General features: G+C 34.4%; 1 long non-coding RNA gene across 1 annotated transcript; it reads left to right on the top strand.

Annotated features, from left to right (window-relative positions):
• Positions 1–1,375: 1,375 nt before the first annotated feature.
• On the top strand, positions 1,376–10,043 carry LOC143676034 (uncharacterized). The gene is made up of 3 exons (XR_013171772.1): positions 1,376–1,480; positions 3,530–3,638; positions 9,818–10,043. It is a non-coding gene; the product is annotated as an uncharacterized LOC143676034 (long non-coding RNA).
• Positions 10,044–11,348: the final 1,305 nt, after the last annotated feature.

The following is an 11,348-nucleotide window of genomic DNA, read 5'->3' as shown; positions in this document are numbered from 1 at the left end:
GACTTCCTAGTGTCCCAGACTCCCAGTTCTCTTTCTCAAGCAGGGTAAGCTTTTTCAAACCATGATTTCTTATTTACTTCTTAGGAACTCATTGAACTCAGAGCCATGAATCTGCAAGAAGTCAGACATGGAAAGCAGGTTTAATAATAAAGATACTCAGCTGAAACTTGGAAAAGGCATATTAAGCACTGCCAATCTGAAATTATGATGACCTGAAAGAACATTGGATTGTTTTAAAATTATCTTGGAGAAAGATTACAATTTTAACAGTTTTCTGATACCTCTTTATTTGTGGTTATAATGAATATATTCTAGAGAGTCTCAGTAAGCTGCAAATAGACCATGTCTATTTGTTTAATATACCACACAGATATGTATATGTAGAGAAGGAAGAAAAAAATGAATGAATATATAAAAGAATAAATTCGCTATACCAGTTTCACAGGCTTACGAGTACTTACTGCTCTGATTACCACTTGACTAGTATTTCCCTGATCCTTCACCCTTTCCTAGCTATTCTACTACCTCTGGATCAAAGCATGGTTTTGCCATAGTAGGGTCTTGATTATTTCATGTGTACCCTCAGCACATTCATAGTCTATATGAATATATATTTTAGATGCACAATATATCGGGATTCATTCTAAAGATTCAGTCCTTCGTGTGCCTTTTATTTTAGTTCTTTCACTGAACACACACACACACACACATTATATACATATGTGATACACACATATTATAACCAGATATTATCAGAATAAGTGTCTAAATTATTGCATAAGATTTATAATATCTTATGATATGAAAAATCAGTAATGTAACCAAATGCCCTAGTTTGCTGGATGAGGACAAATTAAGATCTTTAGAAGGATTGGCATTAGATAAATTATGGCCTTTTCCACTTATGCTCATTTTCCCAACCCACTTTTACTATTCTAAGTAAAAAACAAAATATGAAAAGACTTCTAAGTATTCCCAACTAAATCCTAATTTTATTTATGTTGAATACTGTGATACTTCACTGAAATATGATTTTACAAATTATAGATAGAAATTTTTCCTGCTTTGTTGGTGCTCTAAGTGTAAGCATTCAGTTCTGCTTTGGGCCGTGGTGCTTCTGAAGGTTCTAGACACTTCGACAGTAATTTAGGGAGCAGTCAAGGGGTTAGGAAAATATGACTCCACCAGTTGCACTTCAGATTCATATTCATACAGTCAACCCTCAAAATACCCCTGCTTCAGCATGATAAATTGTGTAGGACTGCCTCAAAGTTCCACACAACTAAAGATGCATTCTGTCCCTTTGTGACATTTGTTTGTTTCCCATCAGTATTGTCCTTATTTATATCAGTATCACTGGAATGTCAAAGACTTTACTAGGGATAGAGGTAGGGAGAAGATGACTCTGTTTAGATGCTATTGGCATCAAATCCCTGGTTGTGACTTAGGATGGGATCGAAGAGATTTTTCTTCTGTTGAGGTAGATGAATTGAATAGATGCTACTCAAAATAGTTGGGATATTGACAAAGAACTTCTTAATGTTTAAATTGATATGTATTAAACTTTTTAAAATGTCAAATGCCATCTTATATAATTACTTGTCACTGCAAAAAAAACTGCTGAATAGCTTAATGGTATAAAACTTTTATCCTTTTTCTGGTCATATTTGTAAATTAAGATAAACACAAAAAATTTCTAAGTTTCCTCTGTTTAAACCAAGTCAGATGTCCAATGGAAGAAATTGTTGAAAACATTTCTTCATATTATTAAACAAACAAAAAATAAAAATGATAAAGATAAATATATTGTGAAAATAATGTGATTTCTGTCTTACAGAAAATCAATTAAAGTATTTATTATGTAAATAAGCAAGTTACAAAAAATCTGCTTTGAGAAATGTTATTCTAGACTGGTTTACAATGATAAAGTCAGGTATAACATGCTTGCGAATTCTCTCTTTGTGATCATTAAAATAAAAAAATAAAATTTTGCTGAAACTTAAAGTATGTTTTGTGGGGTTTGGTGCTTTTGGTTATTTGTCTTGCTTGTTTGCCTCTGGTTTTTGATGTATGTTTTCCTTGAGACAAATGTTGGATTGGGCTTTAAATCTTTTACCGAATGATTTTTTTTCAAATGACTCAATAGACTGAGTCATCTTATCTTGTACAAATTAAATTATAACACTTTTGAGGCTTGAGTTAAAACAAATGTCAGCTCCCACACTTTCTTTTTAGAATGTGTTTACTGTTTTGATTGTTATAATTATGGAGAGCTACTGAAACATGAAAATCAGGTATCTAGTAAATTAATATTTTATCCCAATGCAGATTTTTACAGCAAAGACTTAAGAGCCAGTCTTTCTGCATTCAAATCCAAGATCTACCACTTCTTAGCTATATGACCATAAGCAAATTACTTAACCTGTCTGAAATGAATATAAATAATGGTATGCAATTCATATGATTTTTGTGATGATATGTAAGGCACTTAGAATGGTATTTGGCAATTAGTGGGAGCTGTACCACCACTCGTTATTATTTTTGTCATTTCATCCATAGGTTAATATCTAGGCACAACATAAGGAGGGTAACTAGCTACAAAGATCCCATAATTAAGCCATCAGTTGAAGTTCTAGTTACTTTTGGGACTGCTGCAGGCCTACCGCAGTGGCCATGGAGATAGTAAGATATGTCTGATCTTTGTTTTTGAAAACTTGTCAGATATGAAGCTACAACCATGTTATCCTCAACTATAACAGCTGAAGGTTTGAGGGGACTTGGGGATGGATTATCAATTTGCTTTAGTCACATCTCATTGTGGGTCTTTTAGGATTGCCAATATATAAAACAATGATTGGTGAAGACTTGACTTCAGTGAGAAGTCTCAGTGCATATGATTCATTTTGAGATGTTATAAAATGATCATGTAAACTGAGTTTTTCCTTTAGAAAATTTAATTCTCCCAAGAGTTTTGTGGTTTCTTTAAGGAAATAACATTGCTTTGGTTTGGATTCAGGCTATGTGCCTGTATGTAACTGTTTGCTTTGGGAAGATTAACTTATTATTATCATTATTATTTATGTATTTTTTTATGTTTTATTTTGCATGGTCAGGCACTGGGAATTGAACTCGGGTCTCTTGAATGGCAGGCAAGAAAATTAACTTACTTTTGTTTGCACATTCAATCATTGAGTGTTAGAACCAGAGACGACAAACACCATAAGAGATTTTTATCTGTCTGATATCTTCACCTTGGGCCAAGGAAAAACCAACAGAAACAGCATAAATCTTAAAATGATACAGTGTAGACTACTTTAGACCATTGTTCCACTGACGGCATGGAAAACTCAAACTCTGAACAAAGAACTGCTATTGAGTACCAAGCTCTGATGTCTTTGGGAGACTGAAGGGTAAGAGGGCACTGTTGCTTATGGGAGTATTCGGGGGTTTTAAGAGCGATTGAAAAGCAGGAATTATATTGGTATATAGAAAAACATTCTCATAAGCTGTATGACATTTTGTTCTAAAGTTGGATGGATGGAGAACCTCAGGGTACAGCTAACAGCGTGGCACATACACATCCTGTTCCCAGGCTGCAGGTCTAGAGGTAGGCAAGTTGGTGGCCCAGGAAGACCCAGGTATGTACCTAAGCTTGTAAGACCTGAACTGAATCATATATAATCAGTATTATCTGTTATTCTATGTTTCTCAGATAATTTTCCAGGAATCCCAGAGTCCCCAGTACCCTGTCAGAGGTTCATAATGTCGTAACTGTTTTAATAATAATAAGATATTTTCCCTTTCATTTCTCATTCTATCACAAGTTGCACAGTTTCATTTTATAGAGATCACATAACTTCTGATTTAAATTTAAACGAAAAAGCAAAGAGAATTACAGATATTTGAAAAATTATAAAACCCTTTCCTCATTAATTTTGGAAAATAGTTATTTTCATAAAAATATGTTACTTATATTACAGTCTAATAGATTTATCATAGTTATTTTTAATTAATTAATATTTTTTCATTTTTAACTTCTAGTATGGTAAAATGGGTAGACATAACTCACATAACTTTAATACTATAAAGATCCTCAATAATTTTACTACTATAAGGAGGTTCTGAGACTGAGATGTTTGAGGAACTACTGCTCTATAGCAGCACTCATTTTTATTTTCAAATTTTCTGAAAAGTCTTGTTGAGGATCAGAACACAATTGTACATGTGATCTGGGGACTTAGGAAATGGCATATTCTATACTTGATTTGCAGTAGCCAAAAGAAGCATTGATTTCCCTCTTTTTATGTTCATTTTTGATCATTTTAGTTTTGTTCCTAATGTCATTGTTGTGAAGATTAAATGGAATATCATGCAAAAAATACCAAGTATATAGCAGCTAGGCAAACAATAAAATTTCATACCCCTTTTATAATGTTACTAAATATTGACTGAATTCCAACTGAATGAAAGGGCTTGGGTGAGGTGCTATATGGATGTTTTACAGCTTCAAGCAAAGCTTATAAAGCAGTTGGCTTGGGAAAGGATGTAAATGATGGTAAAATTGACAAGTTCCATTAAGGTTTCAATTGTGTCCAACCTTAAATGTGCTAATCTGTCTTATGATAAATCATTACTTCTTTAATAATAGAATTCTACACCTGTTTTTATTTTGTTCAGAGATGCATCTGGGTAGCGGAGTAAAGAATAGATCTACCATAATTGTAATAATTATGCTACAATTCTGTTGGTAGGATTAATAATTAATAATAATAAGAACAAAAAATAGGTTATGAAATGGTATATAGCGTGGTGCACGTTTTTTTTTTTTTAAGAGAAGGAGAAACCTAGATGACCACATCAAAATTTGAGGACTTATCTCTCAGGGCTAATTAGTGTGGATATGGTCTTAAGAATTCTTCCTGAGATGAAAATATTATTATTGAAGAAATTACAATAAGTTAATGTGCATATTTAAGCTATCTCTATATTTTTTATACTTTTCCTATAAACTCTAGCTATCATAAAACACAAAGCTCTTAGCACTTATTCATTATTATTTTATACAAAATTAATCTGAAAATGTATCCACTCAATTATTTGAACAATATTTATTAGTTTTGGGGTCATGGCACATACACTTATATCATGTATCATGTCCTGTGCATCGTGATCCTGTGCTGTGATTTAGTCAAGGATTCTTACTTCAATTAAGGAAGACAAAGCTATATACATGAAACTATGCAATTGCATTGATTTAATGTGCAGCTGAGAGTTGAGATGGACATTCTAGAGAGAGGGAAATTATTTTCAGTTGTGTCAAACAGAGACTATCAACATCCAAGTGAGAGATGTGAAATGTTTGAAATTTAGTTCTGGCAGTAAAAAAGAATCAGAAGAGAAGACATACCAAGAGATAACGGAGATACAATATAAAAAGTACATCTGGGAACAATGACCAAAGTAAATGTTGTTGTAGTTTTCCTATAAGTAAAAGAAATCTGAATTGGGCATGCGCAAATGTTAGATAGAGTCAATATGTTGACTTTTTTTGATGTCTTTTCTGAAGGCTATTTTCTAAAGCAATGGAAATAACAAATATTCCCATGAGCTTTTCCCCATTTATTTCCAACAAGTTCAATGTCAGTAAGTTAGTCAGTGTTTGTTACTCAAAAAACTGTGGAAAAGTTTGTAACAAGAGGTTTCCTGAAAAATATTTATATACCATTTAATTTTTATTTTTCTGGGCAGAGACTTTTCAAGGTCCTCTCTCAGATATGTCTATCAGTCACTTCGGAACTCTAGTTGCCACAGTATTCAATCAAGCCAGGTAGGAAAGTGCCTCTTTGACAAACTACCAGTCTTTCTTCTTCCTTTCATTTCCAATTATACTTCAACAGCTTTCAATAAAAGAGAAATTTGACAGGTATTTATTTAATTTCAAATCCTCATATAGGAGCTGAAAGTGGGTGTTAAGAACCCAAGAAAAGTAAACATTTGATTATTTGTGATGATTATTTTCTAGTCATGAAGGAAATGACCAATTTACTGATATGTTAGAAACATTCCTGGAGCCATCCTCCTTCAGATCTGAAACACAATTCTACTGCAGTGAAATTTTCTTGTTATTGTCCTCTTGCTTAAAAGAAAAAAGATATCTTGCATCAATATTGCTAAGTTTATACTTGTCTAAGACAGTGGAAATTATCTCCTGATTGCTCAAGAGGATTTTTCTATGGCTCCTAAAGGAGTTCTGCTCAACTCTAATCAAGCAAAAGATGTTTGCTGAACAGCTCCTATGAGCAAGCCACAATTGCTGGGGGAGCTATAAAGGGAACTAGGAGATATATGACATAGTATTTGACCTCAAAGCATGCACAAATGACCTCAATAATCAATCAAACAATATTTAATTCAAATCAATGTTTATACCTTGTATATGAATATTCAGAAAGAGAGGAAAGCAATATACAGGACTAAATAATGACAGCTGTGTATCATTACGCCCAAAAGCCCCATGTGTGTCAAAGATCTGAATAACAATAGCAAAGACATTCTTTTGTCTTCTTGTGGGTAAAAGAAAAAAAGGACATAAGCTAGAGGGCAGCAGACATGATGCAATTCAAATCGTTTTATTTCTGAAAGAACGAAAGTAGCATCCAAACTCGCAGACGTAGTACCAGGAGACTGGGTGCTAAGACCACAGAGGCTTTTCATCTCAAAACTTCCAATTCCAATCCAGCTCTATTCAGCAGCGATTGAAAGTCATTACCACTAATGGGTACCTTTAAGATTGCTTCTCTCCTTTTGTTTCATCACGGCAGCTGCGAACAAATAAGCTCTCTCCGACGGCCTGTGGTTTTGATTTCTGTAACGCTATACCGCAGACATTTTTATTAGGGAAGCCACTGTTTCTGTACTTTCTTCTACTTCCAGCCTCCTCCTACCTCCTGTTTTGAAAAGATTGGATGAGCTTAAATCTTTGCTTTTTAAGTTTTCTCTGTTGGAAATAAACTTAGATGCTTTTGCACTTAGATTTTGTTGGGAAGTTATTAAAATCTTGAAAATGTGCTATTGAGCTCAATCTCCTTTTCAATTATTATTTTACTTACGAGGCCATACTATAGTATATGAATAGAAGAAATAATTAAGAGGTATATGAAAAAGATCTAATGAAAAATGGATTAGTAAAACAAAAAGTTCTCAGCAGGATTAGAGTTCATTTCTGATTCTCTATTCATGCATCCATTAATTCACTAAAAGAAGTTGATTGACTGTCTCAGTGCAAGATACTGTTTTTTTCTTTGGTTACTTATGATAAAATGCAATTTAAAGGTTTTAAGATTGTATTTTTCCATAACTGATTCCCAAAATTAAAGGCTACATTGTTAAAGGTAAAATGCATTGACTCAAAGCAATCAGTAATCAAACCAAATAATAATGATTTAGCTTCCCCATAAGAAATAACAAATTACCCACTTTTTAATATTCCTATTTTCTACTAGAATAGTGGTACTAAATTATGCTGTATTATGCCTTCTTCCTTTGTGTTATCACTTCCAAAAGGGATCTTTAACTTATTTGCAAAATTCTTCAAATTCCTTTAGGTTCATTTTCTAAGAAATATAAATGGTGTAGAACATGATGCATTGTATAAATGGGCACCTTGTAAAAGAAAAGCATAGGCTGAGCTTTTTTCCACTTGTCAGGAAGACCAATTGGCAGCAGCTCCTAGGTATGGTGAGATACAATCACCTCGGGATCACTGGCATTAACTTCTAATTTAAGGTTAAGTGTTAGCCTCTTCAGAATCACTGTAGATAGCTTTCTTAAAAGCACAAGTCACTTTTGCACTTCCCCTGGAAACCTCTGTATAACCCTGATAGATCGTGAGGAGGATGGTAAATAGGTTTGTATTTTGATGGTTAAAAAGAAAAGTTGCCCCACCTCTTGGGTTATTAATTAGTGTCCCAAAGGGGACAGCTATCTGGGTCTGCGAGATAGACAAGGTTGGAAAGGTCCTGGCTCAGCAATACGTGCATGGTTTGAAATATGAAATTAAGGAGCTCTGCATATTATGGTTACCAAATGTGACATGCACTTAAGTAAGCTTACTATGGAGAGAGTGGTGGCATCTTGTCTTGAAGATCCATTTTGGCCTGAGTAACAATCAGGACTGACAAGGAAATTAGCAAAACCTGGGATGAAATTAGCCATTTAAACAGCGGCACCTTGTGGCAGAAGAAGAAACAGCACTAGTACAATGATGAGACTCCTTTTCCTTGACAGTTGTCTTGTAAGTACTGACTTTAGGAAAAATTCAAGGAGGAGATCCTGGAGATGCAGATAATTAAATAGAAACTTAAAAGGTATGTCCATATTTTACAATGAGTTTAGAGAATGATTTATCCTATTTGCATGCAAATTCTCCCTTGAGGTATATTTCTCCAATAAATTATTAATCCTTTAGGATTTCTTTCTGTATAGAATATTCTAACTTTGCATATGCTTAGACAATAAGTAAGTGTATTTCAAATACAAAACAAAAAATATCCAATTTAATGACCTTATCGATAAAAACAGAGAAAAATGTTACATTTATTTCACAATCAAATTTAAGTATAGCACTTTTTGGAGGTCAATAACAGCTTGGATAGAAATGTTAAGATTGATTCATACCCCCATAAATGCATGTTCAGTCTTACTCTGTATTCCTGAGAGTGAGAACCCATTAATAAATAAGACCTTTGATGATGTTAATAGAGTAAACATGTGGGATCATTTGTGAATAGGATCTTTGAAGATCTCACTTAGATGAGGAAAAACAATTGAGTCTTAATCTATATAACTGGAGCACTTATGAGGCAGAGGAATTCATATACAGTCAGTTAGAAGATGGCAGAAGTAGAAACCAGAAGTATGAAGCAGAGTAGAGCAGAGAGCAGACACAAGGAGAGGCTGCTATGTGACGAAGATTTGTGGGAACACTGCAGACACTGAGAAAACATAGACTCTGCCAATACTTTGATGTTGAACTTCTAGCCTCCAAAACTGAGAGACAATAAATTCCCGTTTTAAGCCAAGCCATGCTGTTGTATATGTCAGAGCAGCTGTGGCAGAAATTAAATTAACTTTGCTTTAACCAAAGAACAAAAGTTGTCCTAGGCAAATCAATAATCTCTCAGACAGAAAATGTTTAAGATTCTAAATACTAAGATATTTAAAAATTATAGATTATTACAAGCATCATAGATTTGATCATTTTCACATAAATCCTGTGCAAATTTTAAATCTGGTTCCCAAAAAGTCCATTCAGTGAATTGCAAACGTATACTTGGCTCCATGTTCATTTTCTATATTAATGTATAATGATACTTTTAAAACATGCAAAAATAAAAAGATAAAGTTAAGAAAATTTTTGGAAAGTTCTTTTAAGCATGTTAGCATGACAATGAATACAGATTATATACCAAGATACAAAAATTCAGTAATGCAGTTTTTACTGTCATAGTGTTTACACCACTTCCAACAGGAAGACATAATGAATAAAAAGTTATTGCTAAAAGTGTAATATAGCTACCACCATTTTTAAAGGAACAGAAGAATCCAAAAACAGACTATGTTGGCTAATTTTCTGTATCAACTTGGCTAGGTTATGGTGTCCAGTTATTTGATGGAGGAAGCACTGGCCTGATTGTTACTGTGAGGTATTTTGTGGATTTATATCATTAGTCAGTTGATTGCATCTATGGCTGATTGTAACTGCAATTGACCAAGGTGATTGCCTTCAGCAATGAGAGGAATTTTCTCATCCAATCAGGTGGAGGACTTCAAGGGAGAGCTGAAGATTTCAGTAGTCAGAAGGAAAAAATTCTCTCTCTACTTCAGCCAGCAAGCTTCTCCTGGAGAATGCATCACTTTTACCACCATCCCAACTTGCAGCTTGTGCTGGGGAATTCAATGTCACTATTGAGCACCCAACTTGCAGCTGCCCTGTGGAATTTGGGCTTCTCAATCCATACAGATATATGAGCAAATTCCTACAATAAATGCTTTTATATTTACATATTGGTTCTGATTTTTTGAGGATCCTTACTAATAGATGTTTTGATACTGATGAGTAATACTTGAAAAACCAAATCTTAAGGATGAGATTTTTGAGTTGATTCTGGGTTTTGGGAATTGGTTCACTACTGATTAGATTAAAAGGCACTATCAGAAGTGCAAGGGTAGTTCAGTGGTATTCTCATCTGCCATGTGGGAGACCTGGGTTCGATTTCTAGCCCATGCACTCCAACCCCTACCAAAAAAAATTCAACAAATGGTGCTGAAATAATGGGATAGTCACATGAAAAAAGAATGAAATATTGAAATATGACCCCCACTATACAGCATACAAAAAAAAAAAAAAGCTCTATGACTACTTCCAAGTATAATGCCACCAATAGTCCATGGTATAAATTGGCAGTAGAGATACACAACATATCACCTTTGCAATACTGCTTGTTACTCAAATGCTTATGAGAGGGCAAGGCTTTAGCAGACAGTGTGTTTGATATTTTAACAGAGTTTAGTGATCTTAGAATATGCAATGATATTAGCTGGTTACTCCTAAGTATGCATGACAAATTTCTTAAAGGATGACCGAGATGAACTAAGGGCTTCAGATGCTCAGCTCACATGCCACATGGAGGACATGTAAATGTCAGTATGTGCCCTGAAAGAAACTCATTTCTTTTAGCTACAGACTTGAGATTTCTGAAAACGAGACAGAATTTTATAGTGTGAGTGGCTGAATGACAGCATTAATTGAATTCCCAACCTTGCAGGGTGTCTCCTTTTAAAGGGAGGGTATTGATTGGGAAAAATCTTGAAAATTGGATTGGAAGTATATGTTCTGATAAGGATGATAGCTGGCACATATTGCAACCTTGATTCTCCTGAGTCTTCTTTGCCAGATAAACTTGCAACTGTCTACTCTGAGGAAACAGCCACCCAACCTCTAATTTGCCCTGAGGAATGAGCCATTTTATCTCCACTTGAAGAAATAACCCTGCTGTGCCTGATAAATCTGCAATTGCTTCCCCTAAGGAAACAGCCCTCACACCTCCATCTGTAGAGATCAACTTTTCACCAGATGAAACTGTAATGGAACGCCCTGAGGTAGCTGGCTTGCAGGACACTGCTAATTCCTCTCATAACCCACACTCACTGTTCCTCTTTTACTTTTCATGCCTGTAACTAGGCTGAAGTCCCAACAGAACCAAAAATGTGAGGTATTAAATGTGATCCATGAGGAGGTGTGCTACATTCCAAAAAATTGCATGATTTTTTCCAACTTATATAGATAG

Source organism: Tamandua tetradactyla, chromosome 3, assembly GCF_023851605.1.
Source record: "Tamandua tetradactyla isolate mTamTet1 chromosome 3, mTamTet1.pri, whole genome shotgun sequence".
NCBI classification, from domain to species: domain Eukaryota; kingdom Metazoa; phylum Chordata; class Mammalia; order Pilosa; family Myrmecophagidae; genus Tamandua; species Tamandua tetradactyla.
This window is presented reverse-complemented; position numbering and strand designations above follow the sequence as displayed.